General features: G+C 44.9%; 1 long non-coding RNA gene across 1 annotated transcript; it reads left to right on the forward strand.

The window, feature by feature from the left end:
• The first annotated feature begins 542 nt into the window (after positions 1–542).
• LOC136631647 (uncharacterized) lies at positions 543–4,120 on the forward strand. The gene is made up of 3 exons (XR_010793077.1): positions 543–786; positions 3,863–3,982; positions 4,087–4,120. It is a non-coding gene; the product is annotated as an uncharacterized lncRNA (long non-coding RNA).
• The last annotated feature ends 13,410 nt before the right edge of the window (positions 4,121–17,530 follow it).

Raw genomic sequence — 17,530 nt, forward strand, 5'->3', positions numbered from 1 at the left:
TACTTTTTACACATTTTAGGATGATTTTCAGGTAAGGGCTTATATTTTTAAGCCCTTCCCGAAAATTCATCCCGCGCTAGCCGGCAGCCCATTGCTTTCAATGGAGGCGGCTGTATTGCCGGCTCCATTGAATTCAATGGTCAGTGCTCGTTTAATCGAGACGAGTACCGCGTGGTGCTCGTCTCGAGTAACAAGCATCTCGAGCACCCTAATACTCCAACGACCATCAAGCTCGGACGAGCATGCTCGCTCATGTCTAGTGGCCAGTAATCATGGCAGCGGTTTTCCATCTTGGCTATGAAAAGCTGAGATGGGAACATTCATTTAACTTTTTATTTAATGTGTTATGATAACTAAAATGTACTACAATGCTGCAAATTGAGTTATCATGATGCATCAGTCATGCTATGGATTAATATATATCTGAAAATCACATAAACACTTTCTATTTCATTTAACCCTACCACCATTCCATGTTTGTAGGCAGGTCCTCTTCCAGAAGCTCCATTCATATTCTCGCTCATCGCCAGCTTCATCTTCTTCACACCCCTTTACAGCTGACTTGTGTAGTATGTGCAGCTGGTACTGCAGTCTATCTATACTGGAACATCTCAGGAACATATCACAAGGGCTGGATCATCTCTAAAGAAGAATCAGATGGGACATGGACTGTGACAAACTTCATTGTGCTTTCTAAGGACAAGTGGAACCACGGGGAGAAGGCGACTTGTGAAGTTTGGCTAACATCTTCTCCCATCAGTGTCCACTGGGAAATACCAGCACAAGGTAACAATTGATCCTAGAAGTAAAGTGGTAAGAACACATTTGTGGAGATATTCCATGACTTCTATAGAACACAATGGACAATAAAGTATGACTGTGCTTTCTAAAAACTTTTGGCATTTCATAGCGGTGAGTCAAGAGGTTTTATTGCTGGTGGTTCAGCTGCTGTTACTGCAACCGATCACTGAAATGAGTCAGAGGAAGCACTCATCTGAGTGTTGTCACTGCTCATTAGCTGAAGATGGGCTCAATAAAAAGTCTATTGGCTCATCTTCAGCTCACGAACAGTGATAGAAGTTGGATGAGTGCTTCAGCTGGTGATCAGTGGGGGTTTCAGCAGCCAGGCCACCAGTAATCAAAATTTTTTAAAGGTGCCCATGACATCTCAAAAGTTTTTAGAAAGCATAGTTACACTTCAATTGGCTAATAAACTCTGTTATACTAGTAGTCATAGAGAGTGTTGAGCAAACCGAAACAGTTGAAAACCCTGTTTCAGGTTGAACTTTGCTAAACTGGCTTCTTTTCCTCCTTTTCCCTCTTCACCAGTTTTAAGGGGATTGGTGAAGACTGGGGTCGGTTCGAACTTATTCAAATTGAACCAAACTTTTTGTCCAAATTTGGCAAACTGGCTGAACCAAAATTTTGAAAAGTTCACTTATCACTAGTCATGGACCATGTTGTCTTTTGTCCCCTTACTGACACAGGATGTAAATATACCCAAATGGTACTTATGTTCTGTGTTTAAATTATCACTGCGTTGGCAATTTTGGCAACATTGCAGTGATGGCAGCTAACTACTTTCTGCTCAGGGACCAATCACAGCATTCCTGCCCCAGCGGTCACTGTGATTGGTCAGTCAGCAATGACTGACGAATCACAGCACTGCAGCCCGAGTTTGTGCTATTTATAATGCAAACTCTACCTCCCACCACTGCAACATTGTGGTCAGAGAGAGAAACGGGTCTGAGGAGAGACTGAGGTATGCAAAGAAGAAACAATTCTAGCAACCATCATTATGTAGTGTTAATGTAGTGTTTGCTGTTTGTATACATTTATAATATGGCCTGTAAGAGAAGGCTTATGCAGTTATTGTGTTTGAGTTAGACTCAGCTACCATAGTTAGGATGACCCCATTTTTCTGGCATTATACACTTCGTCATCAAGTGAGTCTGAACCCCCTGGACCCCCGAGAAGGTGACCAAGGACTGCCAGTTCAGACAACCCCAATTGATCTGATACTCAGTGGATTTCCCCAGTAAATTTCAGAGCCCAGATCCTTGACTTTACTGGGAACTCATGAAAAAAATTTAGTACAGCAGGCCTCAGAGGACTTTGTAAAGTTTTCTTTTCAGATAATTTTATTGCCCATGTTGTTACACAAACTAATTTACATGCCTAGAATTTCATCCAAGAAAATCCAAACTCCAGTTTTGCAAAACCCCACTAGTAGACCCCCGTGGATGCAACAGAAATCACAAATTTTGGGGAATTGTATTATGTATGAGGCTAGTAGAGAAACAGCATTAGGGCCTACCGTAGCACAAATATTTTATGCCACACCCTAATTTTCCGCATGGTTATGTCAAGGACACATTTTGCTCAGGTGTACACCCCGGAGAAAAATATTTCTGTAGACGAGTCCTTAGCATATTTCAGAGCAAGGCTTAAATTCCGCCAGTAGCTGCCTAGTAAGAGGGCACAGTATGGTGTGAAAATGTACAAGCTGTGCGAGAGTACTTCAGGGTGTACCCATATGTTCAGGATTTATGAAGAGAAGGACAACAAAATTGAGCCCCCAGAATGCATCCTCCCCTGCTGGGATCTACAGGAAAAATTGTATGGGAACTGGTGCACCCACTGCTAGACCAGGGTTACCACCTGTACCTGGATAATCAGTTTTCCCTTATTCCGGAGCTTCACTTGCAGAAAAACTGTTACACGTGACACTGTTTGAAAAGCCTCCTTAAGTTGCTGCTTGGACAATTCTGAGAAGGGGTAAGAGCAGGGCACCACTATGGGCCAAGAGGGATGTCCATATATTGAACACAATACACAATCATCCCCTTGCCCAGTATGGAGGCCCCCAAGCCAGACTGTGTCCTTGACTACAATAGGTACATGCAAAAGGTAGACCTGTCTGATCAAGCACTCATCCGTACAACGCCATGCAGAAAACAAGGGTGTGGTATAAAAAACTGGCTGTGCCCATCATACAGGTAGCACTGTAAAATTCCCTGTGTGGTATATTGATGTGTCGGCCAAAGGGAGACCTTTCTTGAATTCCAGGAGAAGGCCCTAATTTTTGGGGGAGCAGGAAGGAGGGAGCCCAGCACTATTGGAAGCAAGGCGACACATAAAGTACCAGGGCAACTTTTTCCTAGTCAAATTCCTTTCCCTGGCAAGAAGAGAAGGACCAAAAAAGGTGCAGAGTTTGTTACAAACAAGGAGGGACACGATGCCTCACTGTGAAATGTGCCCCACACAACCCATCTGTGCAAAAAAGATTGCTTCAAAATATACTATACATCCCTGGAGTTGTAACTTCATTATTGTGTTTAAACACCATTATATGATTTACCCTGATGGATCCGAACTGCTTATACATAAAGCCACATGCCACTCCTTCCCTTCTGAGCCCCGCCAGGTGCCCAAACAGCAGTTTACGTCCACATATGGGGCATTTCCGTGCTCTGTAGAAATTAGATAACACATCATGGGGTGTTTCTCTCCTTTTGTCCCTGGTAAAAATGTAAAATCTGGGGCTAAATTGACATATTAATGGAAAAATTCACAAAACACCTGTGGGGTCAAATGCTCACTACACCCGTTGATAAATTTCCTGAGGGGTCTAGTTTTCAAAATGGGGTCAGTTCTTGTGGGTTTCAAATGTACTGGTACCTCAAGGAGCAGCAAACCCAACATGGCATCTGAAAATGATTCCATTACTTAATAAGGGTTTGGGGATATATAGGCTCTTACAATCCATGTCAGGACTGAACTGGTCCTTAAAAAAAGCTTTTAAAATTTGCTAGTAACTGTGAAAAATTACTGTTAAAATCCTATGTTTGTCTATTTATAGGTGAGCACTATGGATATTTTACCTCTAAATGTCAAAGTTTCCTGATAGCAGTTGTGGCGGCTGGGGCTTTGTTGGTGTTGATGGTGTCCATCCATCTCATCAGGACTCTCAAGCTCACAGGTAACATACAATATGCACAGCTGTCACCCAACTGCCAATGTTTTATACATGTTATAGCATATTCCACATCGGTCAACATATATGTATTCTGTTTTCTATTGCAGATAGTAAAACTCCAAGCTTAATGGAAAAAAATGTTGTGGCTGAGGTAATTATATAATGAGTAATGACCTAAGACTATTTCCCATGCCTGTCCTAGGTTTCATGGCACCCTGTGCAGAATTTTTTTTTTGCTCCCTTGCCTTAAGAAAAAAAAAAAAAAATAAATAAAAAAAAATATATATATATATATATATATATTAGTACTGTATTACCTACATTCTGACTGTGCAGAAAGCTGCAAATTACTAGCATACCCACACAAGAGTTGCTCAGTGAATATGGTACCAGCACCAAGCTCATAACATAAGTACAGAACCAGAATTAAGCTCATAAGATAAATACAGCACAAACTAACCTCAGTATATAGCTTCAATACCAGAACCAAATTTTTAACATAAATACAGCACCAAAACCAAGCTCATAACATACATACAGGTTGAGAACCAAGCTCACTACATAAATACAGCACCTGAACCTAAGGAGTCTGCATCCATCTGTGCCCCCCCCCCCCCCCCCCACAAGATGATGTCCAGTACCCTGTGTACCACAGCATGCAGCTAAGGCTAGCCATGACTATTGTCTTCACAATGGCCACATTTACTCATAGATCATCTCTTACCTTACACTGTTCTTCGTAGGCCAATTGTTTTCTACATTTAAACCAATTTTTTTTTGTTACTATTTTGAGGAGTTTAAACCTATAAAACATGTACCATCTGGTCTTATTATATATTTACATAAACCCAGAGTCAGTAGGGTGCACTAAAGCAAAGTCTAAGCATTATTGTATTCAAATAAATTATGACAGCTGGTGATTTATATATTTTTTTTCTAGGATGAAACTGTCTATTCAGAACTGAATATAAATCATCTTACTAGATCTACACAGTGAAAGCCAAGGACGCTACATTAATGGCGGATCAATGCCCAATTAATCTGAGCTATTCTTATAGACCGAAGTTACTCGTTTTATCAGGCTGTCAGTCTTATTTTAACATCTTAATAAAGAATGGATCTTGTAACTGCACAGCTTGGGTCCTTTTTAACAAAAATGTCCTATACTGTAGAGGAATCCTTCATTGGACTTGGGACCTGGATAAAGAACTCGTATTGAATACAATGAAATGGTCCTAAACATTGGGGATATTTATCATCAGGAAGATATTTGACACAACTTGTTTTTCTTTTTTTCCTTCTACACTTTAAGGCCTCGGTCAGGCGACCGGTTTTTGCCGCGATTTGCGGATCGTATTACGGATGCGCATCCGCAAATCGCGTGACCGGGGCCAATGATTCGCCGAAAAATCTGCAGCTAGCAGCGTTTTCGGCGAAACGGGCCCGATTAAAGGAGCGCTGTCCGCCCATTGAAATTCAATGGAGCCGGCAATACAGCCGGCTCCATTGAAAGCAATGGGCTGTCGGCGAGCGCAGGATGAATTTTCGGGAAGGGCTTAAACATATAAGCCCTTCCCTGAAAACCATCCAAAAATGTGTAAAAATAAAAAAAATATATATACTCACCTTGTCCCTGCAGCCGAAGTTCAGCCGCGGCCGGCCGCAGTTCTCCTGAACTGCTCTCTGTAGTATTCAGCAGGTGGGGATTTAAAATCCTCGCCTGCTGAATGGGCTGCCTCTGATTGGTCACAGCCCTCACCAATCAGAGGCAGCCCTCACTCACCCATTCATGAATTCATGAATGGGTGAGTGAGGGCTGCCTCTGATTGGCTCAGCTCAGGGACCAATCAGGGGCAGCTCTCTCTCCTATAATTTATCGCATATCCACATAAAAAGCGGACATATGACCGATACCATTGCGAAGCAATGGTTCTATATATGTGCAGATCGCATGCGCATCTGCAAATCACGGCAAAAAACGGTCGTCTGACCGAGGCCTAAAATATGACACATTAAATGTTGCATGATTTTGATAAAATTGTTTCATCTTTAACTCCAAGGGGTTAAAAAATGTAACTTGGACCATAAAATGCAAGAACTCATATAGCTATGTTGATAAAAAAAATAAAAAAGTTTTGGCTCCTGGAAGGCAAGAGCAAAATAAGAAAAGTAAAAAAAAATCAAAACTATCTGGCCTTTAACAGGGTAAATACGCCATAGAGATGTGGAGTCACTTTGCAAGCCATCATGGAACTAAAGTGAGATTCCAACAAGCTTTGTGACTTTAAACAGTCACAATTCTTAAATAAGTCTAAAAAAAACAAAAACCTGACTGCACTCAAATCCTGCCCCACTTTTCTAGACTCTTGAAACTGCAGTGAAAGACAAAACATTTTTTCGTAGGCTGGCTGCACATTGACAAACCAGATTCTGCATGCAAAATCCCACAGTGTAATCCAGCTGTGGTCCTGGCCGGCAACCCCTCGTACCTGTATTATCTGCAATGAGAATGAGCATGGAGGCGCTCATGCGCAGTATTTCTCACGCCATCGCTAGTTAATTGCATGTGGGCTGTAGATCAGACGGCCTCCATTGACTTAATTACATTTATGCAGCGATTGGCATAATAACTTTCCTCATAACCTCAAATATAGTAAACATGGTTGAAGATTCACAGATACTTCAGAGGAATTTATCTACTTAACCCCTTAAGGCTAATTTACACGGATGAGCGTGATATCACGTTGTGAAACTTAGCCCGATATCACGCTCTGGAACGGGGGATGTTCCCGCAGATGTAAGGTGTTTTTGAGTCGTAAGGGCTTGCACCTCGCACACCATGCAATGTTTTTCCCATCCCCATTAAAAACAATGGGCGAGGCATTCAGAGGGAATGACCAAAGATAGGGCCAGCCGCCATTTCTTCCCACATCACATTGCTCATATATATGACCCCATTCAAAGGAATGGGGTTCATATTCATGCAAGATTTGTACATCTTGCAATGCGCAAACCTTGTGCGATTTTCTCGGACGAGTGAAAGTGGCCTAAACCTGGAACACAACTGAGATGCCAGGGAATCAAAGCAGAATAGGGATAGCAAAGCTGCATGCCAATCATTCCACACCTCAGATAAATAATTAGGGGTGCTCCCTATTTTTGTACACATTGTTTTGCCTTTGTGGAATTGGGCAGCAAGGCTGCTCAGTGGTTAGAGCTGTTTTCTTGCAGCTCTGGGGTCCTAAGCTCAAATTCCACCAAGAACAGCATTTCCTTAGGTACTATAGTTTAATTCTGCACTCCAAAAACATACAGGTAGTGAGTCCCAACTGGGCCAGAACCCAATATGAAGTGATGTGTAATATAAATAAAGGTGATTATGTGGAATAGTTGCATTCACCAATTTTCTCCATTGATTAAATTATGGATATTTGACTTCCATCCATGCTTTTGGGAAAAAACAGGGCTCTTATCAGGAAGATGTGGTCGTAGAGGGCAAGGGGATGCAGGGACTGCAGGTTTGCACTCCCATTTCCCATTTTTTTAAGAATGCTGGTTCTGGCTGGAATCTTCATATTTCTCATCTCAAACTCATCTCAAGGCCAGTATTGGCCCAAAATTTCACAGCCCTTTTTATGTTCACTTGTGGGGTGACTGTTTTTCCTCCTAGAAAGGGAGCCACAAGCAGATCACGTCCAGGTTCTGGCCATTCAAGTGTGTGGCCGTGTGCTTCAGTAAGCCCAGCTGCTGTCTATATACCTGTGTGCACAGTAAATAATGATGAAAAAGGGAATTTGAGGAACCAATTTCACTGACTAAATATATAGCACTTCTAGTCCACTTTAACCGGGGTGTTACCGTTCCCATGGTTTCGACTTGCCGTTTTGCTCACTGGATGTTTTGATCTGCAGGACCAATTGCTCAGTTGCATTTTTTCTCTCTCTTTGGACTTCCTACATGCTTTCACGCAGAAACTGTTCCTCCATTCCCACTCAATCTTAAAGTCAGAATATAACAACACTCAATAGAGAAATGTATAACCCTCCCCTATTATATAGTGACGCCACATATCTTCACCTAAAAGGCCAAAAAGACATACAGTTTGTTATCAAAATAATGGAAACACCTAGATGTTTCATGAGATTTTTCATTAATGACGTGAGGGATGCTGTTGGCAGTTAATACAGCCTGAATTCGGTTTGGAGTGGGCTCATACAAGCGCTGAATAGTATGTAATGGAATATTAGATCACTCGTCATGCAATAGCTGTTCAAGCCCCAGTAGAGATGTTGCTGGGATATAACTTGTACTCACTCCAATTTGCAAAACAGAGCAGAATGGCATAATTATGATCAGGCTGGTGACTGTGCTGGCCAAGGAAAGTGCAGAACCTTATCTTCATGCTCATGATTGGAGATAGTCAGCAGCATGGATAGGAGCATCTTTGTCAGGAAACAATGTCTACAACCAATGGGGGAAGCTGATAGGCCAAAATGTTATAATTGTCCTTGTAATCACTCTCCCTTTTAAGGTGACAATGGATCCTGCAGAAAACCATGAGATGGCTGCCCAAACCATGGTGGTACCACCACATGCTTGACTGTGGGAAGCAGGTAGCTGGATGATAGGCTTTCTTTGGTGTTCACCAGGTATGAACACATCCTGTGGTGGGAAATAATGTAAAGGAGGATTCATTGGACTAAACTACATTTTTTCAGACATCAGTAGACTAGGATTCATGCTCTTGTTGGATCACTGTAGTCATCTTCATGTATTCATTGTGTAAACTGTGGTTTTCAAATTGCTGCTCTGCCATGAAAAGTTCAGTTTGTGATATTCTCATTATAATGGTCAAGATAAGAAGCTGGAAATGATGACTGGACTCCACAGTCACTCTGCCTGCAGTTGCCCTCCTATTAGAGATCACACTCTGCTTCAACACCCTTCTATCTCTGTCACTGAGTTAACACTTTTGGCCATCATTGCCTGTAGCAGACTATGCTTTGCCTTCAAGGGTATATGCTGTAATGACTTTTGATACTTTACCTCTGGATACACCAAGTAAACTGGCAGTGTTCTTGACAGATGCTTCAAGTAGATAGGCATCAACAATCTGACCTCTCTGAAAGACTTTAAGGTTCTACATCTTGCATGATCTACATGAACTGTGGGCCCTGAGAGGATAGTATCCCTGTCAAAGGATAACGGCATATCGGAAAATCAGTATCCTGGAACTAAATTTGTCCTGCTTTTGTGTAAAGAACTTAATGGTATCACTGAAGTAGACATCTGCTAAAGTTTGTATCCCTTTCTCCTGCTCACTGGTGTTAGTGGACATGAATCTTCTGCACTGCTCCTCAGCACGGAGACAGTGCTACACTTGCAGCCAGCTGACTCTGACACATCCTCTGATAGGGGTGTACAGCCTATATTGCTGTACTTAACATGCAGTCTCAATGACTTCATTTCTGGCTGCTGCAACTCTTTTTCTGCTGTATCACACCCTAAGATGGCCTCAAGATCTTTTTTGGAAATTCTATATGGTGTTCACTTTTAATTTTTAAAAATTATTCCAAAAATTAAGGGTAAACAATCTTTAGCTTAATACCTTAGTGACCAGGCTGCCGTATTTTTACGTCCTGTATCGCCAGGCTATATATGAAGAGAGAGCATGTGGCGATCTCCCTCCATACATCGTGGCTGCCGGCTGTTTCTTACAGCCGATACCTGTCAGCAACAGCTCCAATAAGCCTCGTGGCTCATCGGAGCTGTTGACCTAATAAATGCCACTGTCAGTACTGACTGCGGCATTTACATCCCCCAAATGATGTTCAGGAGTCCCATTTGGTCCCCAGCGATGAGATTGCAAGGAGCCACGTGGGTGCCATGACAGTCAGAGACTTCTGAAAGGCCCCAGGGCTGACATGGCAGAATGCCTATCAAACCATGCCCATGGGGTGGCTTGATAGACTGACTGCCCAATCGCAGCATGATGTAATGCTATGGCATTACATAATGCTACAGGAGTGATCAAAGCATCGCAAGTTGTTTTCTTCTCTGGAGACTAGAAAAAGAAAGTAAAAAAAGGATCAAGAAAGTTTTACTAATTATTAAAAAAAAAGTAATCAAAGTTAAAAAAAACCCTTTTCTCATATTTGCAATAAAGGAATGTAAAAAATGAAACAAAAAACATATTTGCTATTGCTGCATCAGTAAAGGTCAGATTAATCAAAGTAATACATTATTTACCCTGCACGATGAATGTAGTCCCAATAACAAATGCAATAAAAAGCGACCAAAAATTCTTATTTTTCCAAAATGGGGCCAACGCAAACTACAGGACATCCCGCAAAAAATGAGCCTCGTACAACTATGTTGACGGGAAAGTAAAAAAATGTATTGCACGCAGAAAATAGCAGCAGAAAACAATTTTAAAAAATTAAATATTTTTTAAATAAAATACAAGTAATACAGCAAAAAAAGAAATAAATATATATATATATATATATATATATATATATATATATATATATATATATATATATATAAGTTTGGTATTGTAGTAATCGTACTGGCCCATAGAATAAAGTTATCATTTCATTTTTGTTGCAGTTTGTGCGCCGTAGAAACAAGATGGTGGTATTTAATTTATTTTTCCATTTCTCTCCACTCAGAATTTTTTTTTAAGTTTTTCAGTACATTATAGGGTACATTAAATAGAACTATAGAAAAATAGAACTCATAAAAAAACCCGCAAAAAACAAGCCCTTGAACAACTATGTTGATGGATAAAAAAAGGGGAGGAAACAAATGAAAATGGGGGGAAAAAATGTATCTTGTATCATAATGAGCAACAGAGCATCATATGATTTCCAGAAGCAGCAATGACAGGAGAGGTAACAATTAGAGATGAGCGAGCACCCAAGTGCTCGGGACCGCGTTATTCGAGTCGAGCTTTTTGTAAAATTTGAGAGCTCTACTCGAGTAATGACTACAATGGGAGACTCGAGCATTTTTTTGTATGTGGGATCGATCTCTCTCTCTCCCTCATCACTTTTTCAAATCCAATAGTGTGACTAATACTAGTGCGAAGAATACAAATTTTTTTTTAAAATATTAAACCCCTTTTTACCATGTTTAACATAAAATAAAAATCTAAATAAAACCAAAACAATAAATATACATATAGTTCATCTGTAGAAGTACTAACAATTGAAACATCACATTATTTATTGCAGTCAGTGAATGCAGAAAAGCAGAAATACACACTTTTTTGATTCTGCCGTCTCCTCAAAAAGTTGAATAAAAAGCAATAAAAAATTGAATGTACACAAAAACACGAAAAACAAGACCTCACTAACTCCGTTAATGGAAAAGAAAAGTAAGTTCTGTTTGTTAGACTATAGCTACAAAAAGCAATTCGTTTTTTTTTATCTAACAGTAGTGTACATGAAAAAACTATATCAATTTGGTATCATCATAATTGTAATGACCTGGAAAATAAAGCAAGCATGTCATTTTTACAGCACAATGAATGCCATAAAAACAAAATCCCAGAACAATGTTGCAATTGCTTTTTTTCCAATTTAACCCCATTTAAAAAGTTTTTCAATAATTCATATGGTAGATCAAATGGTATCATTAAAAATACAACGTGTTTCACAATAAACAAGCCCTCATAGAGTTAACAGAATTATAAAATGATAGCATTAGAAGTGATCTCCAGTGTCATCTGATCAAACCCCCTGCCCAGTGTAGGATCCCTAAATCATACCAGACAGATATTCCTCCAGCCTAAGCATTGTGACCAGTCAGAGGCCACGCTCAAACATTAAATGACAGCTGAGCGTAGCCTCTGATTGGTCACAGCGCTCAGCCAATCAGAGGCAGTGCTTTCTGGAAGCAGAATGGAGAAGAAAAACTGCCAAGGAGCTGCAGAAAAAAGCTGCGCCAGAGCGGTGGAGAGGTGATGTATAGTTACTATTATTTCTGTCAGTTTAGGCTTATTTTCAGGGAAGGGCTTATATTTCAAGCCTTTCCCCGCAAATCACTGCTTGAGTTGCCTGCAGCTCATTGCTTTCAAGGAGCCAGATGCAGCACCGTCCCAAGTGAAAGCAATTCCGTAGCATTGCGGTCCTCTGCCACAGCTGGTGACAGCTGAGGCAGTGAATTCTTTAACCCCCACGGGGTGTCCCCTCATCACTGAACACTGTGACAATGCTGTCACAGTGTTCAGTCATGAGGGGACCTTCCTGGAGCAGCTGTGCTTCTACAAGGATAGCTGCACCAGGGAACAGAGCATATGCACGGACCTTCAGTCATGCGCATTTTGCTCATCCGTGGAGCGCATTTTTTGTGTGCACATAGGTCTGCGCAAAAGAACGCTCATCTAAATGAGTCCTTAATAGAGATGAGCGAGCATCAAAATGCTCGGCTGCTCGTTACTCAGGACAAAATTATCGCTCTGCTCGAGGGTTCGTTTCGAGTAACGAACCCCATTGAAGTCAATGGGCGACCAGAGCATTTTTGTATATCGCCGATGCTCGATAAGGTTTTCATTTGTGAAAATCTGGGCAATTCAAGAAAGTGATGGGAACGACACAGCAGCAGACAGGGCAGGCGAGGGGCTACATGTTGGGCTGCATCTCAAGTTCCCAGGTCCCACTATTAAGCCACAATAGCGGCAAGAGTGCCCCCCCCCTCCCAACAATTTTTACTTCTGAAAAGCCCTCATTAGCAATGCATACCTTAGCTAAGCACCACACTACCTCCAACAAAGCACAATCACTGCCTGCATGACACTCCGCTGCCACTTCTCCTGGGTTACATGCTGCCCGACCCCCCCCCCCCCTGCACGACCCAGTGTCCACAGCGCACACCAAATTGTCCCTGCGCAGCCTTCAGCTGCCCTCATGCCACGCCACACTCATGTCTATTTATAAGTGTGTCTGCCATGAGGAGGAACCGCAGGCACACACTGCAGAGGGTTGGCACGGCTAGGCAGCGACCCTCTTTAAAAGGGGCGGGGCGATAGCCCACAGTGCTGTACAGAAGCAATGAAAAATCCAATCCTGTGCCACCTCCATCAGGAGCTGCACACGTGAGCATAGCAATGGGGAACCTATGTGCCACACACTATTCATTCTGTCAAGGTGTCTGCATGCCCCAGTCAGACCGCGTTTTTTTATAAATAGTCACAGACAGGTACAACTCCGCAATGGGAATTCCGTGTGCACCCACACCATGTGTGGCTCCCTGGAACCCACCGGCGGCACATAAATATATCCCATTGCATTGCCCATCACAGCTGAGGTAATGTCTTGCTTAATGCAGGTGGGCTTCGGCCCACACTGCATGCCCCAGTCAGACCGGGGTTCTTTAGAAGTGGAAAGATGCATTTACAACTCCCTGTGGACCCACAGCATGGGTGGCTCCCTGGAACCCACCGGCGGTACATAAATATATCCCATTGGAGTGCCCAACACAGCTGATGTTACGTCAGCTGTAATGCAGGTGGGCCAAAAGTTAATTGGATTACACTGTAGGCGAGGGCCCCCAGAAATTGGTGTACCAACAGTACTAATGTACCTCAGAAAAATTGCCCATGCCCAACCAAGAGAGCAGGTGAAACCCATTAATCGCTTTGGTTAATGTGGCTTAATTGGTAACTAGGCCTGGAGGCAGCCCAGTAAAAATAAAAATTGGTTGAGGTGAAAGTTTCAACGCTTTAATGACCATTGAAACGTATAAAAATTGTTTAGAAAAATTATATGACTGAGCCTTGTGGGCCTAAGAAAAATTGCCCGTTCGGCGTGATTATGTGAGGTTTCAGGAGGAGCAGGAGGAGGAGGAGGAATAGTGTACACAGATTGATGAAGCAAAAATGTCCCCGTTTTGGATGGTGATAGAGAACGATGCTTCCATCCGCGGGTGCAGCCTACGTATTGCTTACGTATTGCTGCTGTCCGCTGGTGGAGAAGAGAAGTCTGGGGAAATCCAGGCTTTGTTCATCTTGATGAGTGTAAGCCTGTCGGCACTGTCGGTTGACAGGTGGGTACGCTTATCTGTGATGATTCCCCCAGCCGCACTAAACACACTCTCTGACAAGACGCTAGCCGCAGGACAAGCAAGCACCTCCAGGGCATACAGCACGAGTTCAGGCCACGTGTCCAGCTTCGACACCCAGTAGTTATAGGGGGCAGAGGCATCACTGAGAACGGTCGTGCCATTGGCTACGTACTCCCTCACAATCCTTTTACAGTGCTCCCGCCAACTCAGCCTTGACTGGGGACTGGTGACACAGTCTTGCTGGGGAGCCATAAAGCTGGCAAAGGCCTTGGATAATGTTCCCCTGCCTGCGCTGTACATGCTGCCTGATCTCTGAGTCTCCCCTGCTACCTGGGCGGCGGAGATGCGCCTTCTGCCACTAGCGCTGTCGGATGGGAAGTTTACCATCAGTTTGTCCACCAGCGACCTGTGGTATAGCATCATTCTCGAACCCCTTTCCTCTTCAGGAATGAGAGTGGAAAGGCTCTCCTTATACCGTGGGTCGAGCAGTGTGTACACCCAGTAATCCGTAGTGGCCAGAATGCGTGTAACGCGAGGGTCACGAGAAAGGCATCCTAACATGAAGTCAGCCATGTGTGCCAGGGTACCTGTACGCAACACATGGCTGTCCTCATTCGGAAGATCACTTTCAGGATCCTCCTCCTCCTGCCCCTCCTCCTCTGGCCATACACGCTGAAAGGATGACAGGCAAGCAGCATGTGTACCCTCAGCAGTGGGCCAAGCTGTCTCTTCCCCCTCCTCCTCATGCTCCTCCCCCTCCTCCTCCTCCTCCTCTGGCCATACACGCTGAAAGGATGACAGGCAAGCAGCATCTGTCCCCTCAGCAGTGGGCCAAACTGTCTCTTCCCCCTCCTCCTCATCCTCCTCAGGCTCCTCCCCCTCCTCCTCAACGCGCTGAGATATAGACATGAGGTTGCTCTGACTATCCAGCGACATACTGTCTTCCCCCGCCTCCGTTTCCGAGTGCAAAGTGTCTGCCTTTATGCTTTGCAGGGAACTTCTCAAGAGGCATAGCAGAGGAATGGTGACGCTAATGATTGCAGCATCGCCGCTCACCACCTGGGTAGACTCCTCAAAGTTTCCAAGGACCTGGCAGATGGCTGCCAACCAGGCCCACTCTTCTGTAAATAATTGAGGAGGCTGACTCCCACTACGCTGCCCATGTTGGAGTTGGTATTCCACTATAGCTCTACGTTGCTCATAGAGCCTGGCCAACATGTGGAGTGTAGAGTTCCACTGTGTGGGCACGTCGCACAGCAATCGGTGCACTGGCAGATGAAACAGATGTTGCAGGGTGCGCAGGGTGGCAGCGTCCGTGTGGGACTTGCGGAAATGTGCGCAGAGCCGGCGCACCTTTCCGAGCAGGTCTGACAAGTGTGGGTAGCTTTTCAGAAAGCGCTGAACCACCAAATTAAAGACATGGGCCAGGCATGGCACGTGCGTGAGGCTGCCGAGCTGCAGAGCCGCCACCAGGTTACGGCCGTTGTCACACACGACCATGCCCGGTTGGAGGCTCAGCGGCGCAAGCCAGCGGTCGGTCTGCTGTGTCAGACCCTGCAGCAGTTCGTGGGCAGTGTGCCTCTTCTCTCCTAAGCTGAGTAGTTTCAGCACGGCCTGCTGACGCTTGCCCACCGCTGTGCTGCAACGCCGCGCTACACCGACTGCTGGCGACGTGCTGCTGCTGACACATCTTGATTGCGAGACAGAGGTTGCGAAGGAGGAGGAGGGTGGTTTAGTGGAGGAAACATACACCGCCGCAGATACCAGCACCGAGCTGGGGCCCGCAATTCTGGGTGTGGGTAGGACGTGAGCGGTCCCAGGCTCTGACTCTGTCCCAGCCTCCACTAAATTCACCCAATGTGCCGTCAGGGAGATATAGTGGCCCTGCCCGCCTGTGCTTGTCCACATGTCCGTTGTTAAGTGGACCTTGGCAGTAACCGCGTTGGTGAGGGCGCGTACAATGTTGCGGGAGACGTGGTCGTGCAGGGCTGGGACGGCACATCAGGAAAAGTAGTGGCAACTGGGAACCGAGTAGCGCGTGGCCGCCGCCGCCATCATGCTTTTGAAAGCCTCCGTTTCCACAAGCCTATACGGCAGCATCTCCAGGCTGATCAATTTGGCAATGTGCACGTTTAACGCTTGAGCTTGCGGGTGCGTGGCGGCGTAGTTGCGCTTGCGCTCAAACAGTGGCGCTAGCGACGTCTGGACGCTGCGCTGAGAGACATTGCTGGATGGGCCGAGGACAGCGGAGGTGAGGGTGTGGGTGCAGGCCAGGAGACGGTCGTGCCTGTGTCCTCAGAGGGGGGTTGGATCTCAGTGGCAGGTTGGGGCACAGGGGGAGAAGCAGTGGTGCAAACCGGAGGCGGTGAACGGCCTTTGTCCCACCTTGTGGGGTGCTTGGCCATCATATGCCTGCGCATGCTGGTGGTGGTGCCTCCCCAGCTGATCTTGGCGCAACAAAGGATGCACACCACTGTTCGTCGGTCGTCAGGCGTCTCTGTGAAAAACTGCCACACCGTAGTGCACCTTGACCTCTGCAGGGTGGCATGGCGCGAGGGGGCGGTTTGGGAAACAGTTGGTGGATTATTCGGTCTGGCCCTGCCTCTACCCCATGCCAATGCACTGGCTCGGCCTGTGCCCACACCCTGACTTGGGCCTCGGCGTCCTCGGCCGCGTCCACGTCCTCTAGGCCTACCCCTACCCCTCAGCATGCTGTATTACCAGTAGTGCATAAACAGAACGCTGTAATTAAAAGTGCCGCTTATTGGCCTGTGGTTGGAGGCTGACTTCGTTTACGGAACGCCAGGAAATAATTTTGCGCTAGCCTGCTGTAACACTTAGCTGGCTGCGTATGATTTTGTAGAACTACTACACCCAGCACACACAGACCCAGAACACTGAGCACAGTGACAGGCAGGCCAAATAGATTTTTTGCCCAAATTCTTTTAGCAAAGGCCCACTGCCTATATTCAATCAATAATATTAATATGTCTTCTGTCCCTGCCTAACCACCACTTCTGTCCCTGGAGTATTACTGCAGGGCGCAATGCTCTGCACGCCGATATACCAAAAAAAAAAAGTGCAACACTGCAAAAAGCAGCCTCCACACTACTGCACACGGTTAGCTGTGGCCCTAAGAAGGACCGTTGGGGTTCTTGAAGCCTAAAATACTCCTAACACTCTCCCTATAGCAGCAGCACCAGCAGCAGCCCCTTCCCTCAGCTAAGCGAGAAAGCATCTGTGGCGAGCCGCGGGAGGGGCAGATTTCAATACTCGGGTGTCACCTGATCTCGCCAGCCACTCACTGCAGGGGGGTGGTATAGGGCTGGAACGTCACAGGAGGAAGTTGTAATGCCTTCCCTGTCTTTCTATTGGCCAGAAAAGCGCGCTAACGTCTCAGACATGAAAGTGAAAGTAACTCGAACATCGCGTGGTACTCGTCACGAGTAACGAGCATCTCGAACACGCTGATACTCGAACGAG

Source organism: Eleutherodactylus coqui, chromosome 6 (assembly GCF_035609145.1).
Source record: "Eleutherodactylus coqui strain aEleCoq1 chromosome 6, aEleCoq1.hap1, whole genome shotgun sequence".
NCBI lineage: Eukaryota > Metazoa > Chordata > Amphibia > Anura > Eleutherodactylidae > Eleutherodactylus > Eleutherodactylus coqui.